Raw genomic sequence first — 20,615 nt, forward strand, 5'->3', positions numbered from 1 at the left:
CTCAGAGTCACCACCTACTAGCTATGGAACTTTGGACAAGTCTCTTAAGCTCTTAGTGGCTCAGTTTCTCATCTGAAAAATACAGAATGTTCCCTGATACATTGCTTTCCTGACTTAAATTATGTTCAGAGGGTACTACAAACACACTTAGTGATGGAGAAAAACAGAAGCTTATAGAACAGTTAGAAGTTACTCATCATTTTGAAAAGCTGAATTGATTGGAACTCTCTAAAATTATTTTAACACTCTGGGTTTAGGAGTGGTCATTGGTTTTGTTGTGGTTGCTTTTGTTTTAAGAAAATCTATATTTAAAATTTATGAAATATATTTTCAGAACTGAAGCTAATACTTGTCGAGTTCTATGCTGCAACAAATTTAAAAAACACTTAAAATTATCATGATTCTTCAAAGGTTTTATTTTTTAAATAGACGTACATATTATCTGAAGCACATGTGATAATTTAATACATTCATATAATTTGTAAAGATCAAATCAGTGTAATTGGTCTATGTATTACCTTAAATATTTATCTTTTCTTTATACTAGAAGCATTCAAATTATTCTCTTCTAGCTATTTTGAAATACACAATCAATTATTATTGTTAACTGTAGTCATCCTACTAATCTACTACATGCTAGGGCTTATTCCCTCTATTTAACTGCACTTTTATACCCACCAATCTTCTATTTTTATGAGATCCACTTTTTTAGCTCCCATATGTCACTGAGAAAATGCAATATTTGTCTTTCCGTGTACGGCTTACTTTAGTTAGTATAATGACCTCCAGTTTTATCCATGTTACTGCAAATGACAGGATTTCATTCTTTTTGCAGCTGAATAATATTCCCTTGTGTATATATTCCACATTTTCTTTATCCATTCTTCTGTCAATGGATGCCTAGATTGATTCCATATTTTGGCAATTTTGAGTATTGTCGCAAAAAACATGGAAGTTCAGATATGCCTTCAATATATTGATTTTCTTTCTTTTGGATATATACCCAGAAGTGGAGCTGTTGGATTATATAGTAGTTCTATTTTTAGTTTTTTGAGGAACCTCTATACAGTTTTCCATAACGGCTATACTAGTTTATATTTCCACAACAGTGCATGAGAGTTCCCCTTTTTCCACTTTCTTGCCAGTATCTGTTACTTCCTATCTTTTTGATAAAAGCCATTTTAACTAGGGTGAGAGGACATCATTTTTTAAAAAAAGATTAAATGTAATTATATATATGTTTTTCTAAGTTATTTTTTAAGTTCAGGGGTACATGTGCAGGATGCGCAAGTTTGTTACATTGGTAAACGTGTGTCATGGGGGTTTCTTGTACAAATTACTTCATCACCCAGGTATTAAGCCTAGTACCCATTAGTTATTTTTCCTGATTCTCTCCCTCATCCCACTCTTCATCCTCTGATGGGCCCCAGTGTGTGTGGTTCCCCTCTATATGACCATATGTTCTCACAATTTAGCTCCCACTTAAAAGTGAGAACATGCAGTATTTGGTTTTCTGTTCCTGCATTGGTTTGCTAAGGCTAATGGCTACCAGCTCCATCCATGTCACTGCAAAGGACATGATCTCATTCTTTTTTATGGCTGCATAGTGCTTATTGTCATTTTGATTTGTATTTCTCTGATGATTAGTGATATTGAGCATTTTTTCAAATGCCTGTTGGCCATTTGTATGTCTTCTTTTGAAAATTTTCTATTTAGAAAATTTTTCATTCTTAAATTTTAGGGTTTTGTTGTTGTTGTTGTTGTTGTTTACTATTGAGTTATTTGAGCTTCTTGTATACTCTGGTTATTAATTCCTTGTTAGAAGGATAGTTTGCAAATATTTTCTCCCATTCTGTGAGTTTTCCCTTCCCTTTGTTGATTCGTTGTTGTTGTTTGCCATGCAGAAGCTTTTTAGCTTGATATAATCTCATTTGTCTATTTTGGCTTTTGTTGGTTGTGCTTTTAGGTCTTGCACAAAACTCTTTGTCCAGATGGATGTCTTGGAGAATTTCCCCATTGTTTTCTTCTAGTAGTTTCGTAATTTCAGGCCTTAGATTTAAGTTTTAATCCATTTGGATTTGATTTTTGTATATGGTGAGAGATTGGGATCTAGTTTCATTCTTCTGCATTTATATATATACAGTATTCCCAGCACCACTTTTTGAAGACTGTCCCTTCCCCAGTGTATGCTCTTGGTTCTTTTGTTGAGAACATGTTGGCTGTAAATGTGTAGATTTATTTCTGGGTTATATATTATGCTCCATTGGCCTGTATGTCTATTTTTATGCCAGTACTATGCAGATTTGGTTACTATAGCTTTGTAGTATATTTTGAAATCAGGTAGTGTGATGCCTCTAGCTTTGTTGTTTTCACCCAGGATTGCTTTGGCTATTTGGGGTGTCTTGTTCTTTGAGGTTTTTAATTAGTCAAAAGCTGGATGACACTCTTAAGTTGCGATAGAGCATGCAGTATTTCTCTATGATCATGATTTGCAATATTAATAGACTTTAACATAAACATACACCTTAGGAAGGACATAGAACATAATTATTAAATAATTATTTAAACACCGTATGACAGTGCTGTGAAGTTCATTGGTTTATGGATTATCTCTGTGAAGTCTTCTTGTTATTAAAGTCTATTAATATTGCAATTGGTGTTTAAATAATAAATTAAATAATAATTATGTTCTATGTCCTTCCTAAGGTGTATGTTTATGCCCTGCCCTAGGTCAGCCACATGGCTCTAAACATCAGAGTGCACTACTTGTCAGTGGTTGCTCCCTTTGCTGTCTGGCAGAAATGATCCAGCTCGGTGGAATCTTTTTGATATCGGATCTTCCACTGATGAGCAAGATGGGGCTTGAAGGAATTTGTTAATTCAACTTGCCACAAAGGGTTCAGAAAAAAAAAAGTCTGGCCCTTATAATAAACCAGACTGTGAACTGGAAAAAGCTTCTGAGTGAGTCAGAAAGGAATGAGCCTCAGATGCAAGGCCAGAGTACCTCCACTTTAAGGAGGATTTGGTACATGATGTCAAGAGAGGTTCCTTTAACCCTTAGACACAAAAACAAACAAAAAAGTGGGAAAGTCAATATGAAACTGAGATTTACATGCAGTCCTACATTTGTTCTTCAGTTTGTGTTGACATATTGCAGCATGTAGTATGTTAGGAAAGACGTGTTGCAAGATCCTGCAATATTTAATGTGTAAAGGACAAAGTCACACCTTAATTCTAAGTTCTGATTTTATGTTTTTTAATGCAATCAGTTTTCATTCTACCAGCGTAATTTGTGTCATAAAGGGTAAATCCCACTGGATAAACTCAACCATCCCCTTTTAAAGGTATGAGCTACTATATGAGTTTCTCTAGATGATCATGGCATTTGATATCCAAATATAAATTCCCAACATCCTCATCAAATGGAGTCTTCTGCTCATCAATCCATTATTCTATTACCCTTGCTTTCAGTTTAAAATTATCCCACCATGGAGAGTCCCTACCCTTTACCTGAGCACAGCCCTCTTTAGGTTGGTGATAAACAGAAGAGTAAGTTGGATGGAGGGTGACTTTGGCACACTGTCCAACCTTCTCCTTTAAGTGTCTTTCCTTTTCCTCTTGTCCCTTGATGCCATTTTATCAGGAGCTCATTCTTACTTAGATATCAGCAGACTGAATATCTAGGGGAAGCAAGCCTTTAGGCACTACCAAAACCAAAACCCACAGGGCGTTACCTCTTCTGTGTGCCTCCAGAGCAAGCCCTGCAAAGACTGATATTGTGGGCAGCCTAGGAGGTATCCTGATATGAAACAGGCTCACCCTTTCCAGAGCTGACCTAGAAAAAATATGACCATTTGACATCTGTCTAATATGTCTTCAGCTTTCTCTTGCCCCCATGACAGATGGCATCCCAGGGTTCTTATGTTCTCATTCTTTTTTTATTCTCTATTAAAACCTGTTCAGAGAAAAAGTCCTGATAAGCCCACTGGATTAAGATGTGAGAATAAAGCCACTATCTTCTGCTTATTAAGCCACAATTTTTTTGAACACTTACATGCTGGATAATGTAAGATACAGAGACAAATTTTTAAGACTGTAGTCTGATGGAGGGGTGTGTTATATAAAAAGAAGTATTCTACATGAAAGTAATTGTGAGGATGGCAGGGAACAGCGTTAAGAAATATGTACATATTCTTATTTCGAATTCTACATTCCTACAAAGGAATGTAGAACTAAGTAGCCTCATGGTTCCAACTGAGACATTGTTGGAACATACCTAAATACCCTTCCAAAAGCAACATGGTTGTGTTTAATGTCAATTATTACTATCCTCTGGTATTTGAAGGATTCCTCTTTCCCAGGAATGTTTGCATGTTAACAGAATAATAAAATAACCTTCCGGCCAAAGGGATGAATCTCAGGTACCAGGAAGTAATATGAATATCCTTTTAGTTTCTAATTGCTGACAGAGCAATTAGAAGAGGTTTGCATCACATTTATCTGCAGCATGGGGTAAAATAGAAACTCCCACACTCCATTCTGGAGAAGATGGTTCAGTAATAATGTTGGGCTGTGGTCCTTGAATCTATATTTTCTTGGCATACCACAGGTCATTGTAATGGGTAGCCAGATTTGTAAACCACTGTTGTATCTCTTGAAATGCATAAAATTAAACCAGGTCAGAAGGATGCCTATTTGGGAGGCAAGCTCTCACCACTTCCTAGGACCCTATCTTAATGTCAGGGAATGACTTGGGCCCAGAGATCCTTGTGTTCTTTATGCTTCAGTGTCAATACCTGCTGTATGGCTCCTGCTTGCTCCTAAGACCAGGTCCATGAATTTCAGCAGCTGGCACCAACTGCCCTGAAGCCTGCACCAGGTCAATGTTTTGTAAAGTAGGCTCCCAGGATGGCACCTTGAATGAGAATGTAATACATTACCTAGTCTCACTGTAGACTTACTGAATTATAATTTCTGGGATGAGCCCAGGGATTTACATTTCTAACAGGTTCCCCAAGTGGTTCCTGCTCCCACTAAACTGGGACTATCTAGACCAAGCTCACCCACTGAGGAGACAGATTTGAGGGGTGCATTGAGAGGGTGGCAGGTCTACCAGGTCACAGAACCCAGAGATCTGGTAACAACCAGTCATAGTGTGGAGGAGGAGAGCTGAGCAAGGGGAGTGAATCAAGGTCTTTACCTCTAGGCAGAATTAGGAAATTCTAGGCAGTGGTGTGGAGGGAGCGGAGAAGAGAACTGAGATTGGAAACTCCGGGGCACTTTGGTCATGGACTTCTCTTATCATGGTTCTGGAAATTGGGGACAGGATACCAGTCCCTCCAAGGAAACTGTAGTCCAAGGCAGGTTCCAGAGGAAAGAACTTAGATTAGATGAAACAATACAAAAACCTATTGTTAATTCTGGCTACCCAAGTGACTCAAGGAAGAATCCCTGAATATAAGATTCCTCTGGCCTAAAGTGAAACAGGTTTGGTAGGTGGAGAATAATATGGCAGCTATGAGTAAAGGGAGGCTAAAGGCTAGGTAGGACAGCACTTGACCACACTACATTGCCCTGGGAAAAAGGAGGATGGCCACAGCATCCTCCCTGCTGGAGGAAGAAATTCATACAGCTGAACTCGCATGTAATCATTCTATAATAAGATGGTCTCATAGTACCCCAGTCTTAATGAGGAAACAATTACAAAGAAAACAGAATGTTGATTAGCTGCAAAAAAGCATTCAATTCTATTTTAATTTATGAAAACCAGCTGCTTTATGTAGCCAGCAAAATTAATTTGCATAACTTTTGCTTATTTTAGTAACAAAAGAAAGTGTAATAAAAGAATGTAAAGGATAGTACATAACCAAGAAATGTACACAAACTTTAGTTAAAACAATTCCATGCTGGAGATGCTTTATAAAAACTGGTATTTTATCAGCAATTTGTTATGTGAATTATAATAAAAGCAATTTTAAAATGTGAAATCGTGCAGAAGGATAAACTCATCCATTGTCTCTTTCTATACACAAGGGACTATACCGAATGTAGTAAAACATTAACTGTTCATTCATCAATATTTAGTGCCTATCCATTCTAAGATACAAAGTTCCATTCCTATATAAGCTTAAATGTAATAGAGGATAATATAATATGCGTGATGTGATATGGTATGATATTGTATAACATAACCTAACATAATATAATTTTGTTATTTATATGCAATATATGCATTCTCCTATGAAAGCAACACTAGGACCTGGTTCCTCTGTTTCAAAACACCCGTAATTATTTATAAGTGTATCCAGTGAGAGAATCTGTCACACGCCCATAGACCAGCTTGTCAGCAGCAGTTGTCCCCTGATTCTCTTCCTATGTTCTGGCACCTACTTCACTCCAGGTGTTGATGGAGTCACTTGGAAAAGTTCAGAGAGGGACACCCTCGCCCATTCCCAAAGTGTGGTTGCCAAGAATTCCCAAGCTTCTGTCCCAAGCACTCCCCCACTTGGATGGGGTAGGGAGAAAGGAATCCTTAGTTCCTTAGGACCCAGGGCAGGAACCAGAGGCCATGCTAGCCCCTACATCCTCCTCTTCTTCCTTTTTGCTCTGCCCTTTCCTCATCCTGCCATAAAAGCCTCTCCTACATGTTAATGGTGAGAAATTAGTTGAGGGCAGAAGAAAGAAAGGAGCTGGGGCCTGGCAGTTCCTGCGTTAGCAGTATCCAAGCCCAAAGCCTCCGTTGTGAGTTTCTCAACTGCTGGACTCATGCCCAGGCTATGATTTAGCACTGGGGAGAGTAATCTTTTTCTGTATACTTCTTTAGGACAGCTATCAAGGAGTATTGACTCTCACTCCTATGGTTTTGGAGGCAAATATTGCTTTTGGGCAAACATTGTTTTAACTCTATGCAGAACAGGAAGAGAGGCAGGTAATTTGCAAGTATTTAGAATGCCAATATTTAGTGAAGGAATATGACACCAGAAGATATTAACTGAATTTTTCTCTTCTGGTAAATTATCTGTTTGCATTACTTTGTGAAACACATGCAAAAGTTGGCTATTAAGTTTTCTTTAAAAGACTCTGGGAATGTGGCTTCCCATTACTATATATTACCACCTCACCAATAAGTACAGTAGCTAGTGACTTCACTCTGACAAAACAATTAGTGCACTTGTGGGGTCTGTGATCTGTTTAGCATTTGTTTAGCATCAGGAGATGCTGGAGGGAAAGACATTAGCAGACCTCAGGCTTCCACTTTCGGAAGCTGAGGCCCCCAGGCCTGGCCTCTCAGAGAGAAATTTGTTTTCCCCTTCTTCTTTCTGGGCCAGAAGGCTAAAGGATCTATTTAGATTTCAGAGCAGTGGAGGTGATACTGGGAGGGGTAGGGCAGAGGAGGGAAGATGGGAGGAGCTTGCTCTGCTCACTTGGCCTCACACTGGGTGGCTTTGGGGTCACAGTGGCTTCAGGTCATCTGAGACCACAGTTCTTGGTTCTCTGCCATGATTACAGACAAATCTTCATGGTCTAGGAACATTTACTTTTCTCCACCCCCAGGAGCCCACCCTTATACCCTGAAGATTAGGCACAGCTGTGCCCTGAAGTTAACAAAAAAGACCGAGATCCATGGCCACTAAAAACAGGGGATGTATATAAAATTTCTTACATTTAAAACAGGGAGCTTTTCAGGGGCTTCTGATAAAGAAAGAGCATGAGAATCACACAATTCTCAGTATTTCCCCTCTCCCCCACCCTTCCACCCATCTCATGTAGGCACTAAAAAGAAATTTGAAAATTTGCTCCACGGATAACATATGTGCCTGGGCCTTGTGGTGAAAGATGCCTCAAAGACGCAGAGCTGGAATTTCCAAGCTGCAATCACAAATCCCTACATAACTTCATGGAGACATTAATAACATACAGTGTATGCTGGGTAAAGAGGAGGAATCTGAAGAACTCCATTCCCTGTTTGCAAAGTGAAAAGTTGAATTTTTCTATTTATTCAATGAACATTTCTGAATATCTGAATTCTCTATGCCAGATGACATGATACACACGAGAAGGGAGCTGATAGTCTTTGAGGATGACAGGCTCTAGTGGGTTTTCAAGGTGGTTAGTACAGTGACAGAGGTCAGCTAAGTAAAAAGTGTGTGTTCAGAGGCAGGACACTCCACTCCACCTGGGGAAAAAGAGAGTGAGGAAAGTCTCTCCTAAGTCTCTTCCTAAGGAGGTAATGCCTAACCTGAGGCTTAAAGAATTATGAAAGAAGGGACCAAGACAGCATGATCTTGCTGATAGATGATGGTTGATTAAGAATGTCACATGCGGCTGGCCGGGTGCAATGGCTCATGCCCATAATCCCAACACTTTGGGAGGCCAAGGTTGGAGGATCACTTGAGGTCAGGAGTTCGAGACCAGCCTGGCCAACATGGTGAAATTCCATCTCTACCAAAAATGTAACAAATTAGCTGGGTGTGGTGGCATGTGCTTGTAATCCCAGCTACTTGGGAGGCTGAGGGAGGAGAATCGCTTGACTCCAGGAGGTGGAGGTTGCAATGAGCTGAGATCGTGCCACTGCACTCCAGCCTGGGCAACAGAGCGAGACTCTATCTCACAAAAAAAAAAAAGTACATGTTGTTCACCTTGTTCTGATACTGCCCATGAGATATGAACTCTACTGTTCCATTTTACAGGTAATTGAAGGCTCACACAGAAATTTCCACTGAGAAAACTCCTTACTTCCTCTTTCAGAACATGGCTACTATGCCTTTGATATTATTCCTTTAATATTATTTATCCCATTAATAATTCTAATTATTTTAAATGATTTATACATCTTATCCTACTTCATTTGTAGTTAGATCGAATACACCCTTGTTTAAAAAGGGTCTTTTGATACAGTATCTCACTGGAGTCTTATCCAAGCTCTGCAGTGCAGTGGCTCTTGGACAACCTGCCTGGGCTTGTAGCCTGGTTCCATCACTTAGGACCTGAGTAAGCTGTGTTACTTCTCTGTGCTTCCCTCAGTAAAATTAGGATAATAATGGTGTATCTCATTACCATTACATTGTCAAAGTATGGAACAAGATGATACTTAACATGGAACAAAATGGCAACTGGCATGTAAATAGTAAATATTAGTTATTAATATTATTGTTATTATTCTTATTAACTATGATTGCTTTTTGCCTGTTGCAATTAATATCCTCTCTATATAAAATATGTTCTTTGGAGGAGGGTGGGGAAGGCAATGAGGGTTGAAAGCCTGGGCAACAGAGCCAGACTCCATCTCATTAAAAAAAAAAAAAAAAAGGAAAGAAAATATTGGGTGCAATGTTCACTATTTAGGTGATGGGTTCATTAGAAACCCAAACCTTACCACTAGGTAATTATCCGTATAACAAACCTGCACATATACCCTGTGAGTCTAAAATAAAATATGTTCTATTTCCTACCATCTGCCTCTAGATTTTCTATTTATCTATAGAATACAAATCATATGTACTTTCCCCTTTGAAGCCTTTCTTGATCCATATTTCATTTCGAGTCACACCTAAAGTTTGTTATGTACATGTTTGATATAACTTATTGCTCTATGTTAGGTAATTGCTTACATGTCTATCTTACTAATAACTATGAGCTCATTAAGATCAGGGGCCATGTCTTGTTTATCATTTCAGTTTCAGCAAATAGCTTGTAGATATCCAAAGAATTTCAATTATTTAATGGATGATGAGTTAACAATAATGGAGGAATGATATTGACTTTTAAAATAAAATCTATGTATCAGAGTAGGAAAATATCTTTAAAAAATTTAGTCCAGTCTCATCATCCTATCCTTTACAGATGAGAAAATTGAGGTAGATCCAAAAAGGCAAGACTTACCTAAGGTTGTACTGCTAGTAAGTGGCCAGAATATATAAGTCATAGTATTTGGTGTTTGGCAGGTAATTGGAAATAGTAGTCAAATAAGAAATACAATTTTTATACTATATTTTTTCATCATTAGGCATTGTATCAGTGAGGACACTTTCGGCTACAAACAAAGAAAACTCAACTCAAATTGGTTTAAATAATAAAGTCTCCTTTTGGCTCTTAAAATGGGAAAACACAGAAGTAGGGTGTACTTCTTGGATGGTGTTATTCTGCACAGTTCTGTAATGTCATGAGTGACCTGGTTTCTTTCTCCATGTTGCCTCCTGTAGTTTCAGCTTACTACAAGGTTTACTTCTTTTTAAGGTCCTACAGTGGCAGCCAACAACTACAGTCTTTGACATTCACAGCCAGAAATAAAGATAGAAAGTTGTAAAGGATTTTAAAAAATAAATGGAAATTCTGAAGACAAAAGGTAAAAGAACTGAAATAAAAATTTCAATGGAGGAACTCAATAATTGATTCTAACTAGCAGAAGAAGAAATTAGAAAACTTGAAGATAGATTAAAAGAGATTATGTAATATGAAGAAGAGAGGAAAGAGAATGAAGAAAAATAAACAGAGCCTTAGAGAAATGTGCAATACTGCTAAGCACGCCAGTATGTGTATAATAAAAGTACCAGAAGGAGAGGAAAAAAGGGGGGTACTAAAAAATACTTGAATAAAGTTTGGAAACTTCTCAAAATTTGATTTTTTAAAAAAATCTGTACATGCAACTCAAAAAACTTCAAGTAGAATAAGCACAAAGAGATACACACTCAGACATTATACTCAAAATCTTGAAAGCGCAAGACAAACTTTTGAAAGCTGCAAGAGAAAAGTATTCATTATGCACAAGGGAAAAACAATGAGATAAACAGCCTACTTCCCATCAAACACAATAGATACTCTGAAGTCAATGGGAGGACATTAATAGTGTTCAAAATGCAAAGCTGCCTATCAATAATTTTATATTTAGCAAAATTATCTTTCAAAAATGCAGTTAAAATAAAAGCATTTCTAGATAATTAAAAACTGAGATAAATTGTTATTAGCAAATTCAATTTACAAGAAGTAATGAAACAAATTTGTTAGGTTGAAAGTAAGTGACCCCAGATAGCATTTTGAATCTTCACAAAACAAAACAAAACAAAGAGTACTGGCAAGTATAATTATGTAAATATAAAGACAGTACAAATGTATATTTATTCTTTGTTCTTATTTTAACTGTTTTCAAAAACAATTGTTTGAAATAATATATATTATATTAAAACATATAGAAATGTAGTATATTTGACAAAAACAAAAGGGGGTTGGGAGGCAGGCTGTATTAAGCTAAGGAAATTACTCCAGATGGTAACTCAAATCCATAGGAACAAATGAAAAGAACCAGAAACGGGAAATAAGGAGGTTAATATAACATACTCTATAGACATACTATTGGTCTCCTCTATTCTCTAGGCTTATTAAAAAGACAAAACTATATAAAGTAATAATTATAACCACATATTTTTGGGTTTGTAACATATATGGATATAATACACATAACAATAATAACACATACAGAGGGAAAAGGGAATAGAGCTACATAGGAGGAATGTTTCTATAGCTTACTAAAATTAAGCTAGTATAAGTCTGAAGTAGATTCTAATAAGTAGCATGTATATGACGAGCCCTAGAGTCTTACAGGTCATTAAGGGAATTAAAATATTACACTAGAAAACATTTGCTCAGTACAAAAGAAAGCAGTAGAGGAGGAATAGAGGAACAAAAAGATGAGATATATAGAAAGAAGTAAAGGGACAGACAAAAATCCAACTATTAAAACTACTATAATGCAAAGTTTGTAAGGATTAAACAATCTAATAAAAAGGCAGAAACTACCAGACTGAATTAGATAAACACAAGATTCAATTATATGCTGTCTACAATAGACACACTTTAGATTCAAATATACACATTGATTAGAAGTAACAGACCGGAAAAAGTTATATCATACAAACAGGAATCATAAGAAATCTGGAGTGGCTATATTAATATCAGAGACAAGACTACAAAATGCTACAAGAGACAGCAGATATTCTATAATAATAAAAGGGTCAATTCATCAAAAAGCTATGACAATTATTAATACATATGCACTTAACAATAGAGTCCCAAAATGCATGAAGCAAACTGGCAGAATTGAGGAGAGAAGTAGACTATGCAACAGTAGTAGTTGGAAACTTCAATACCTCTAACAGACACCTATAGAACATTCTGCCCAACAAAAGCAAAATACATATTCTTCTCAAGTACACATGAAATGTTCTCCAAAATAAACTATACATTAGGCTATTAAATGCCTTTATAAGTTCTTCAATAATGGTTCCACAAAGATAACTTTATCCTAATTCCTGGAAACCACGAATGTGTCCTGTTAACATGGCAAGGGGAAAATTAAGTTCAGATGGGATTATGTCTCCTAATCAGCTGACCTTAAGGTAAAGAGATTATGCTGGATGATCCAGGTAGGCCCAGGTAAAAATAAGTGTCCTTAAATGGAGTAGAAGGAAATGAAATACAGGCATATTGTATTTTATTGTGCCTCACTTTTTTGTGATTTGCAGATATTGTGTTTTCTTCAAAGTGAAGGTTTGTGGCAACTCTGTATCAAGACTATCCATGCCATTTTTTTCGACAGCATATGCTCGTTTTATATCTCTGTGTCAGCATTTTGTAGCAATAAAATATTTTTAAAGTATTTACATTGCTTAGACATAACGCTATTGCACACTTAATGGACCATGGTATAGTGAAAACATAACTTTTATATGTACTGGGAAACAAAAAAAGAAGTGTGACTCTTTTTTTGCAATATTCACTTTGTTTTGGTGGTCTAGAATGAAATCTACAATATTTCCAAAATATATCTATAATTAAGACCAGAGAATTCCCATTGTGAGAAAGTTGAAGGGGAGCCACAGGCCAAGAAGTGTGGAGGGCCTGAGGAGCTGGAAAAAGGCAAGAAAACAGATTCTTCCCTAGATCTTTGGAAAGAAACACAGCTCTGCAAAACTTTAAATTTAGCCCATTGTAACCATTTCAGAGTTCTGACATTCAAAGTTGAAAGATAATATATATGTGATGTTCAAAGCAAGTAGGTTTGTGGTAACTTGTTGACAGCAGCAATAGGAAACTAACAGAAGGAGGAAATACTTCCCAACTATTTCTAGGAGGCCAGTATTACCCTGATACCAAAACCAGAAAAAGACATTATACAAAAGAAGGTCAACATCTCCTATTAATGCAGATGCAAAATCCTCAAACAAAATACTAGTAAACCAAATCTAGCAACACATAAAAAGTATACACCATGACCAAGTGAGATTTATCCTAGGCATGCAATGTAGGATGAACATCCAAGAATCAATTAATATAATACATATTATGAATAGAAAGAAGGACAAAACCTATGTGATTACCTCATAGATGCAGAGAAAACATTTGGTAAAATCCAACACCTCTTTACGGTAAAAATACTCAATAAACTAGGAATATAAGGGAACATCATTAATGTTAAAGAGCATTGGTGAGAAACTCACAGCTAATGTCACAGTTAATGATAAAAGACAGAATGTTTTACACCCTAAATCAGTAACAAAGGTATCTACTCTTGCCACTTTTATTCAATATTGTACTAAAGGTTCCATCCTGGGCAATCAGGCAAGAAAATGAAGTAAAAAACATCTAGATTGAAAAGAAAGTAAAACTATCTCTATTTGCAGATGATGTCATCTTGCATAAAGAAAATCCAAAATAATAATGGAAAAATACCTCATGTTACTGGAATAGAAGACCCAACATTAAGATGACAGCAATACTCTGTAAATTGATATACAGATTCCATGCAATTCCTATCAAAATTCCTATTGTCTTCTTTGCAGAAACAGACAAGCTGACTCTAAAATTCATATGAAATTCGAGAGGTCACCATAGTCAAAACAATCTTGAAGAACAAACTTACAGAGCTTACACCTTCAATTAGTAAAGACAATGTGGTAGTTATAAATGAAGATATATGCCTTCAATGGAACAGATTGATGGCATAGATTCCATTGATGGCATACCTCTACTTTTATAGAAGGAAAATAATCCAACTTTTCTATTTTTTTAATCTTCTTACCTCCAAACCTTTGGCAACCACCATTCTGCTCCATGCTTCTATGGATTCAACTTTTTGGATTCCATATATTGGTGAGATCATGCAATATTTGTCTTTCTGTGCCTGGCTTATGCCAGTTAGCATAATGTCCTCCAGGTTCATCCATGTTGTTGCAGATGGCAGGATTTTCTTCTTTTTCAAACCTGAATACTATTCCATTGTGTATATATTCCATGTTTTCTTTATCCACTCACCTGTTGACGAACACTTAATTTGATTGCATATCTTGGCTATTGTGAATACTGCTGCAATGAACATGGGAGTGCAGATATCTTTACAACATACTGACTTCATTTCCTTTGGCTACATACCCAGATGTGGGATTGCTGGATCAAATAGTAGTTCCATTTCATGATTTTTTGAAGAACCTTCATACTGTTTACCATAATGGCTATAGGAATTTACATTCCCATCAACAGTGTACAAAGATTTCTTTTTCTTCACATCCTCACCTTAACACTTGTTATCTATTGCCTTTTTGATAATAGCCATTCTAACAGGTATGAGGCACTATCTCATTGTGGTTTTAATTTGTACTTCACTTATGATTAGAGATATTGAGCGTTTTTTCATATACCTCTTGTCCTTTTGTATGTCTTCTCTTGAGAAATGTTTATTTAGGTCCTTTGGCCACTTTTAAATCAGATTATTTGTTTTCCTGCTATTGAGTTGTTTAAGTTCTTATATACTTTTGATGTTATATTTCTTATCAGATATATGCTTTGCAAATAGTTTTCTATTTTGTAATAGATTATCTCTTTATTCTGTTGTTTGTTATCATTGCTGTGCAGAAGCTTTACTTTGAGGCAGTCTAATTTTTCTATTTTTGCTTTTGTTGCTTATGCTTTTAGGGTCATATCCAAAAATAATTGCCCTGACCAATGTCAAGAAGCTTTTTTCCTATGTTGCATCTAGTAGTTTTACAGTTTCAGGCCTTACATTTAAGTCTTTGATCTATTTTGAGTTAATTTTTATACGGTATGAGAAAAGAGTCTAATTCCATTCTTCTGCATGTGGATATCCAGTTTTCCCAACACTACTTATTAAAACAGACTTATTTTCCTGTTGTGCATTCTTGGCAACTTTGTCAAAGATTTGTGAACTCTGAAAATCTGAGACAGGTCTCAGTTAATTTAGAACATTTATTTTGCCGAGGTCGAGAATGCACACCCATGACACAGCCTCAGGATGTCCTGACAACATGTGCCCAAGGTGGTCAGAGTGCAGTTTGGTTTTATACATATTAGGGAGAGAGGAGACATCAATAAAGATATGCAAGACGAAAATTGGTTCAGTCTGGAAAGACGGGACAACTCAAGGAGGGAGGGGGCTTCCAGGTCATAAGTAGATACAAGACAAAGGGTTGCATTCTTTTGAGTTTCTGACTAGCCTTTCCAAAGGAGGAAATCACATGTGCATTTATCTCAGTGAGCAGAGGGGTGACATTGAATAGAATGGCAGACAGGTTTGCCCTAAGCAGTTCCCAGCTTGAATTTTCTTTCTAATTTAGTGATTTGGGGTGCCCAAGATATTTTCCTTTCACATTTACCCCCCTTTTCTTTTTTAAAATCTTTCAGAGAAAGCATTTTAGATGAAAATTAGTCTGCAGTCTCAGGTTTCATCTGATCTGTCATGGCTAGGAAGTATATATGTACCAAGTTATTAGGAAAGTTCATTTTTAGATGGTTGTGAACTTTCATGTCCTATGAAGAGGAAATAAGGGGAGGAAGGAAGAAAAACAACAAACTAAAGAACAATCCTGGAAAATCAATATGGGCCACATTACTCTGAAGTCCATACATCAGTAGGTGGGTATGAAAGTGGCTTATGGCCAGGTGCGGTGGCTCATGCCTGTAATCGCAACACTTTGGGAGGCCAAGGCAGGTGGATCACAAGGTCAGGAGTTCTAGACCAGCCTGGCCAATATGGTAAAACCCTGTCTCTGCTAAAAATACAAAAAAAAAAAAAACTAGCTGGGCATGGTGGTGTGCACCTGTAGTCCCAGCATCTTGGGAGGCTGAAGCAGGAGAATTGCTTGAACCCAGGAGATGGAGGTTAGAGTGAACTGAGATTGCACTACTGCACTCCAGCCTGGGCAATAGAATGAGACTCCGTCTTAAAAAAAGAAAAAAGAAAGTAGCTTACGTGTGTAAATAGGTTACTGTTATTTTCTTCTGAAGTTTAAATAGTCTAGCTTCAGTTCGCAGGGCTTTACAAAAGCACAGTTTAGTTTTCAGTGACTCCAAATTAGGAAAATGCGGGAAAACAAGCAAAAAAATTGAAAACATTATTTTGAAGACTTGTAACCAAGAAAATTAGAATTTGATCCAAAGTGTAGAAAATAATAAAATTGAAAACACTGAGTGAGACTAGAATCTAATAACAGGTGTACNCTGGGCATGGTGGTGTGCACCTGTAGTCCCAGCATCTTGGGAGGCTGAAGCAGGAGAATTGCTTGAACCCAGGAGATGGAGGTTAGAGTGAACTGAGATTGCACTACTGCACTCCAGCCTGGGCAATAGAATGAGACTCCGTCTTAAAAAAAGAAAAAAGAAAGTAGCTTACGTGTGTAAATAGGTTACTGTTATTTTCTTCTGAAGTTTAAATAGTCTAGCTTCAGTTCGCAGGGCTTTACAAAAGCACAGTTTAGTTTTCAGTGACTCCAAATTAGGAAAAATGCGGGAAAACAAGCAAAAAAATTGAAAACATTATTTTGAAGACTTGTAACCAAGAAAAATTAGAATTTGATCCAAAGTGTAGAAAATAATAAAAATTGAAAAACACTGAGTGAGACTAGAATCTAATAACAGGTGTACTATAGTTTTGAAACATAACTTTTCTCTCTCTAGTTGCCCATTTTACTAAAGACAAATCATGGTGGGACTGGTATGCTTTTTTATATTTGGCCTAATTATTTTATACAGTGCAGCAAGAATAATTTTTTTTTTTACATAGGCTTTTAAATTGGCTTTGTGGGAATTTTGTTCCATAGAAGGAATCTCAGATGAGACTTTTTTTTTTTTTTTTTTTTTTTGAGACAGAGTCTTGCTCTGTTGCCCAGGCTGGATTGCAGTAGCACAATCTCAGCTCACTGCAAACTCCGCCTCCCAGGTTCATGCCATTATCCCGCCTCAGCCTCCCAAGTAGCTGGGACTATAGAGACTTTTTTAAAAGCTGAGCCCAGCCATGGATTTGTACAATTAAATACCTATAAGTTGGGTGAATTCCTCTCCTTTTGAGGTTCCAAGATACACTTGGGGATCCTGGGCCTGTCAGAAAGTGATATTCTTTACTTATCACATGTCACAACCCTGGACAGGCACTGTGTAGACAGGGTGTGAAGCCAGCTTTTCCAAGTGGCTTTTATTGGCTTCATAAGTCAAATTTAATTCCTTAAAGGAAAGCACACCATTCCAGTCAAAGCCTTGGTGAAATAACCAGTTTCTCCAATTGTGCCCTGTTACAAATGAAAACAGATTATTACTGCACTTATGTAAATAACTGTATTGTTATAAGTAAAGAATACTGACAAATAGTTTCCAAATTCTGTGGAAATCAGGTAGAGAGAAACAAATATGCTCCAAATTTTGTTCACAGGAGTATAATTTACTCAATTGTTGACAGCTGTAAATAGCTTAGAAAGTTTTCTTGACTCTGAAAAACAAAACAAAGGATCAGCAACATTTTAAGCAAAAAGTTAAAAAAAAAATTACTTCAGACTTCTATTAGTTTAGTCCATGCAGTTATTTCCTGTTCTGCTTGATATTCATGAACATTTCAGGTTTCCATGAGTCCTAAAAGTTTTTCCTCTATTCTGATGTCACAATCCACAAAGTTATCAGAAACCTGCAATGAGTTTTATAGATGATTATAAAACCACCTTCTAAAGAGGACCAAAACAAGACAACTGTCCATGTATGACAAAAAGTTTTAGGGCAGCCATAGTCAAAGACACAATTGACAAGGAAGTTTGTTACCTCCATGATGCACAATAATTTAACATAACCATTACAATTATTACTGATGATGTACATTAAGTCCTATCAGAATTATAGGAGTTTCCCACGATTTTGGGACACATACCAATAACATATTTTTACAAATACAGCACAAAGAAAACCAAACACCATTTTATATTTGACAATGCTTCCTGTAAAATGTTTATACCAAATAAGCCAAATATGTCATTTTTGGACTTGAGCCTATTAATAATATCTTAAAGGATTAATTTGGTCAGAAAAAGACATAATTTATAATTTGATTTTGGAAAATTTGTGAAACATCAATGGTTTAAAACACTTGATGCTAAAAAATAGGATCACAGGCCATGGTAAAATTAGCCATTCATTTAACCAAAGTGATAACTCAGAGATTTCAAAAAATGGTGAAAGCCTTTATTCTTTGAGAGAGGAGACTTAATTTCCCAAACAATAAGCCCTATAAAACAACATGAAGTCAATTAAATTTGTTTTCCAATTTTTATAAACAATCTATAAAATTTTCATCTTTGTCATAGGATATAACTTCCATAAGCCTTTATAACCTTTATAACCTTTATTAAGGAGTCCATTAATGCTTCAAGAAAACCTTATTAATCTGACATAAATTGGTCTTACATCAGTTGGTCTTACATCAGTATGCCTTTTACATTAATGATTAAGTTGGTCTTATATCAGTATGCCTTTGACATTAATGATTAATTTATAGAGAAACTGAACTTATTTTATCTCTTAAAATCAGCCATCACAGTCTCACACACCTACCTCTTCTGCAACAGTCCCTGGGCCTTAAGGAATTGAATAGCTTTAACTTCTGGCCCTGTGTTTCAGGAAGGCAGTTTATTTTGATTGACATCTTCTACCAGGCCTGAAGATGAGGTTTCAATTGCTTCAGTGTTTAAGATTTAGCAGGACTTGGTGTTCATTTTAGACCCAGGAGTCAAAGCCCTGTAACTCAATGTCAGAAGGACTTTAAAAGCACATACAGGAAGACACAAGGATGTATAATCCTAATTTTAAAAAATTTAATCTCAGTTTTTCCCAAGCAAACCAAACTTAATAATAATGGCATAGGAATTATGGGATCAGGAGGACCAGACAGAGACCTTTGGGTGTATACAATAAAAATATCCTTTTTTATTGAGTGCATTTAGGCCCAGCGAACTTAATGTTCAAAGACTGGGCCCAGAACAAAGACAGCACTTCACTTTTATACACACTTCAAAAAGGGGGTGGTGGACTATCTTGAAGCAGTCTTACAGTGGTGCAAAAGCAGGGATACAGAGGCAGGACAAAGATGGTTAATCAAACTGTAACAGGTTCATAACTCAGGATTACATGACTATTGCCAAGCAACCCAGATGTCTGTTATCTATGTTTTGCTGTAAAGAGCCTTTTACTGGTTTATCTCAAAATCTTCACTATGGTGCCCAGAAAACTGTAGTTTAGGCTTGCTTACGCTTCTCATGACCTTCACAGTACTTCTTAGATAAAACAGAATACTTGAGGTTACTAGTTACAGAGAACAAGAATTTATAAACTCATACCATAAAACAGGAAAACTAGTTTTTCTTCTCTCTATGTTGAGGGAGTGCTGGGAGTCTCCAGAACACTTTCTTTTGTGTCCTAGCTTCTCAGATAGTATTATCAAGACTTTTCCTGGGTCTGGGCTGTGCCCATTGCTGCCTCTGGGACAAGTCAGCCTAATACAGGAAAGCCTATTTCTTTCTCATTTTAATTTTATTTTATTTTTTCTTTAATTTCCCGCCTCAAGGTCAGTTACCAAAAGGCAAAAGAAAAGACCTTTTGAAGTGCACAGAATATTATTTTGGAAGAAAACATTTCCTTTAGGCCTTTAAGAAAACATTTGCTAGCCACAAAAAACAGAACCCAAAAAGGATAAAAAAAAAACTTACATAAACTGAAAATGGCTTGAAGGAGAATGTTACTATTTCACACATTTTGAAAGAGGAGAGAAAACCAAAACCAGCAAGATGGAATAAAAGTTTAATTTGGGGTGAAAAGAAATTAAAATATTTTATGATTTATTAAGAGTAAACCAACTCCTTATGAAAAATGTATTGTTCTAACCAATTCTTTAGTGTGTAAGTATTTTTTTATCAAACCCAATCTCTAGAAAGACCATTATAATTTCTCTTTTATCATAGATAACTTGATCATATAAAAGTTTTTGTGTTTTTTTAAAAGAAATCCTATTATTGTGACATACGGAGACCATTCATGACGTGCTTGGACTTTCCAGTTGGTCCTGAACTTAAACAACCATTCATTTTACTCCAGGACTAAATTTACCATACAGGATTCTTTCTCATATGAAATTATTTACCTTTACACTTTCTTACCAAAACAAAAACAAAAACAAAAACAAAAAACAAAAACAAAAAAACCTCTATTTTCATAACTTTCTTCACATCTTTTTTATTTCCTGGTTCCCGTTACCTTGTTTAAACATGACCTTTAAATAAGCTTTGAATTAGACAAAT

The sequence above is a fragment of the Rhinopithecus bieti genome, unplaced genomic scaffold (assembly GCF_001698545.2).
Source record: "Rhinopithecus bieti isolate Rb0 unplaced genomic scaffold, ASM169854v2 scaffold_314, whole genome shotgun sequence".
Taxonomy (NCBI): domain Eukaryota; kingdom Metazoa; phylum Chordata; class Mammalia; order Primates; family Cercopithecidae; genus Rhinopithecus; species Rhinopithecus bieti.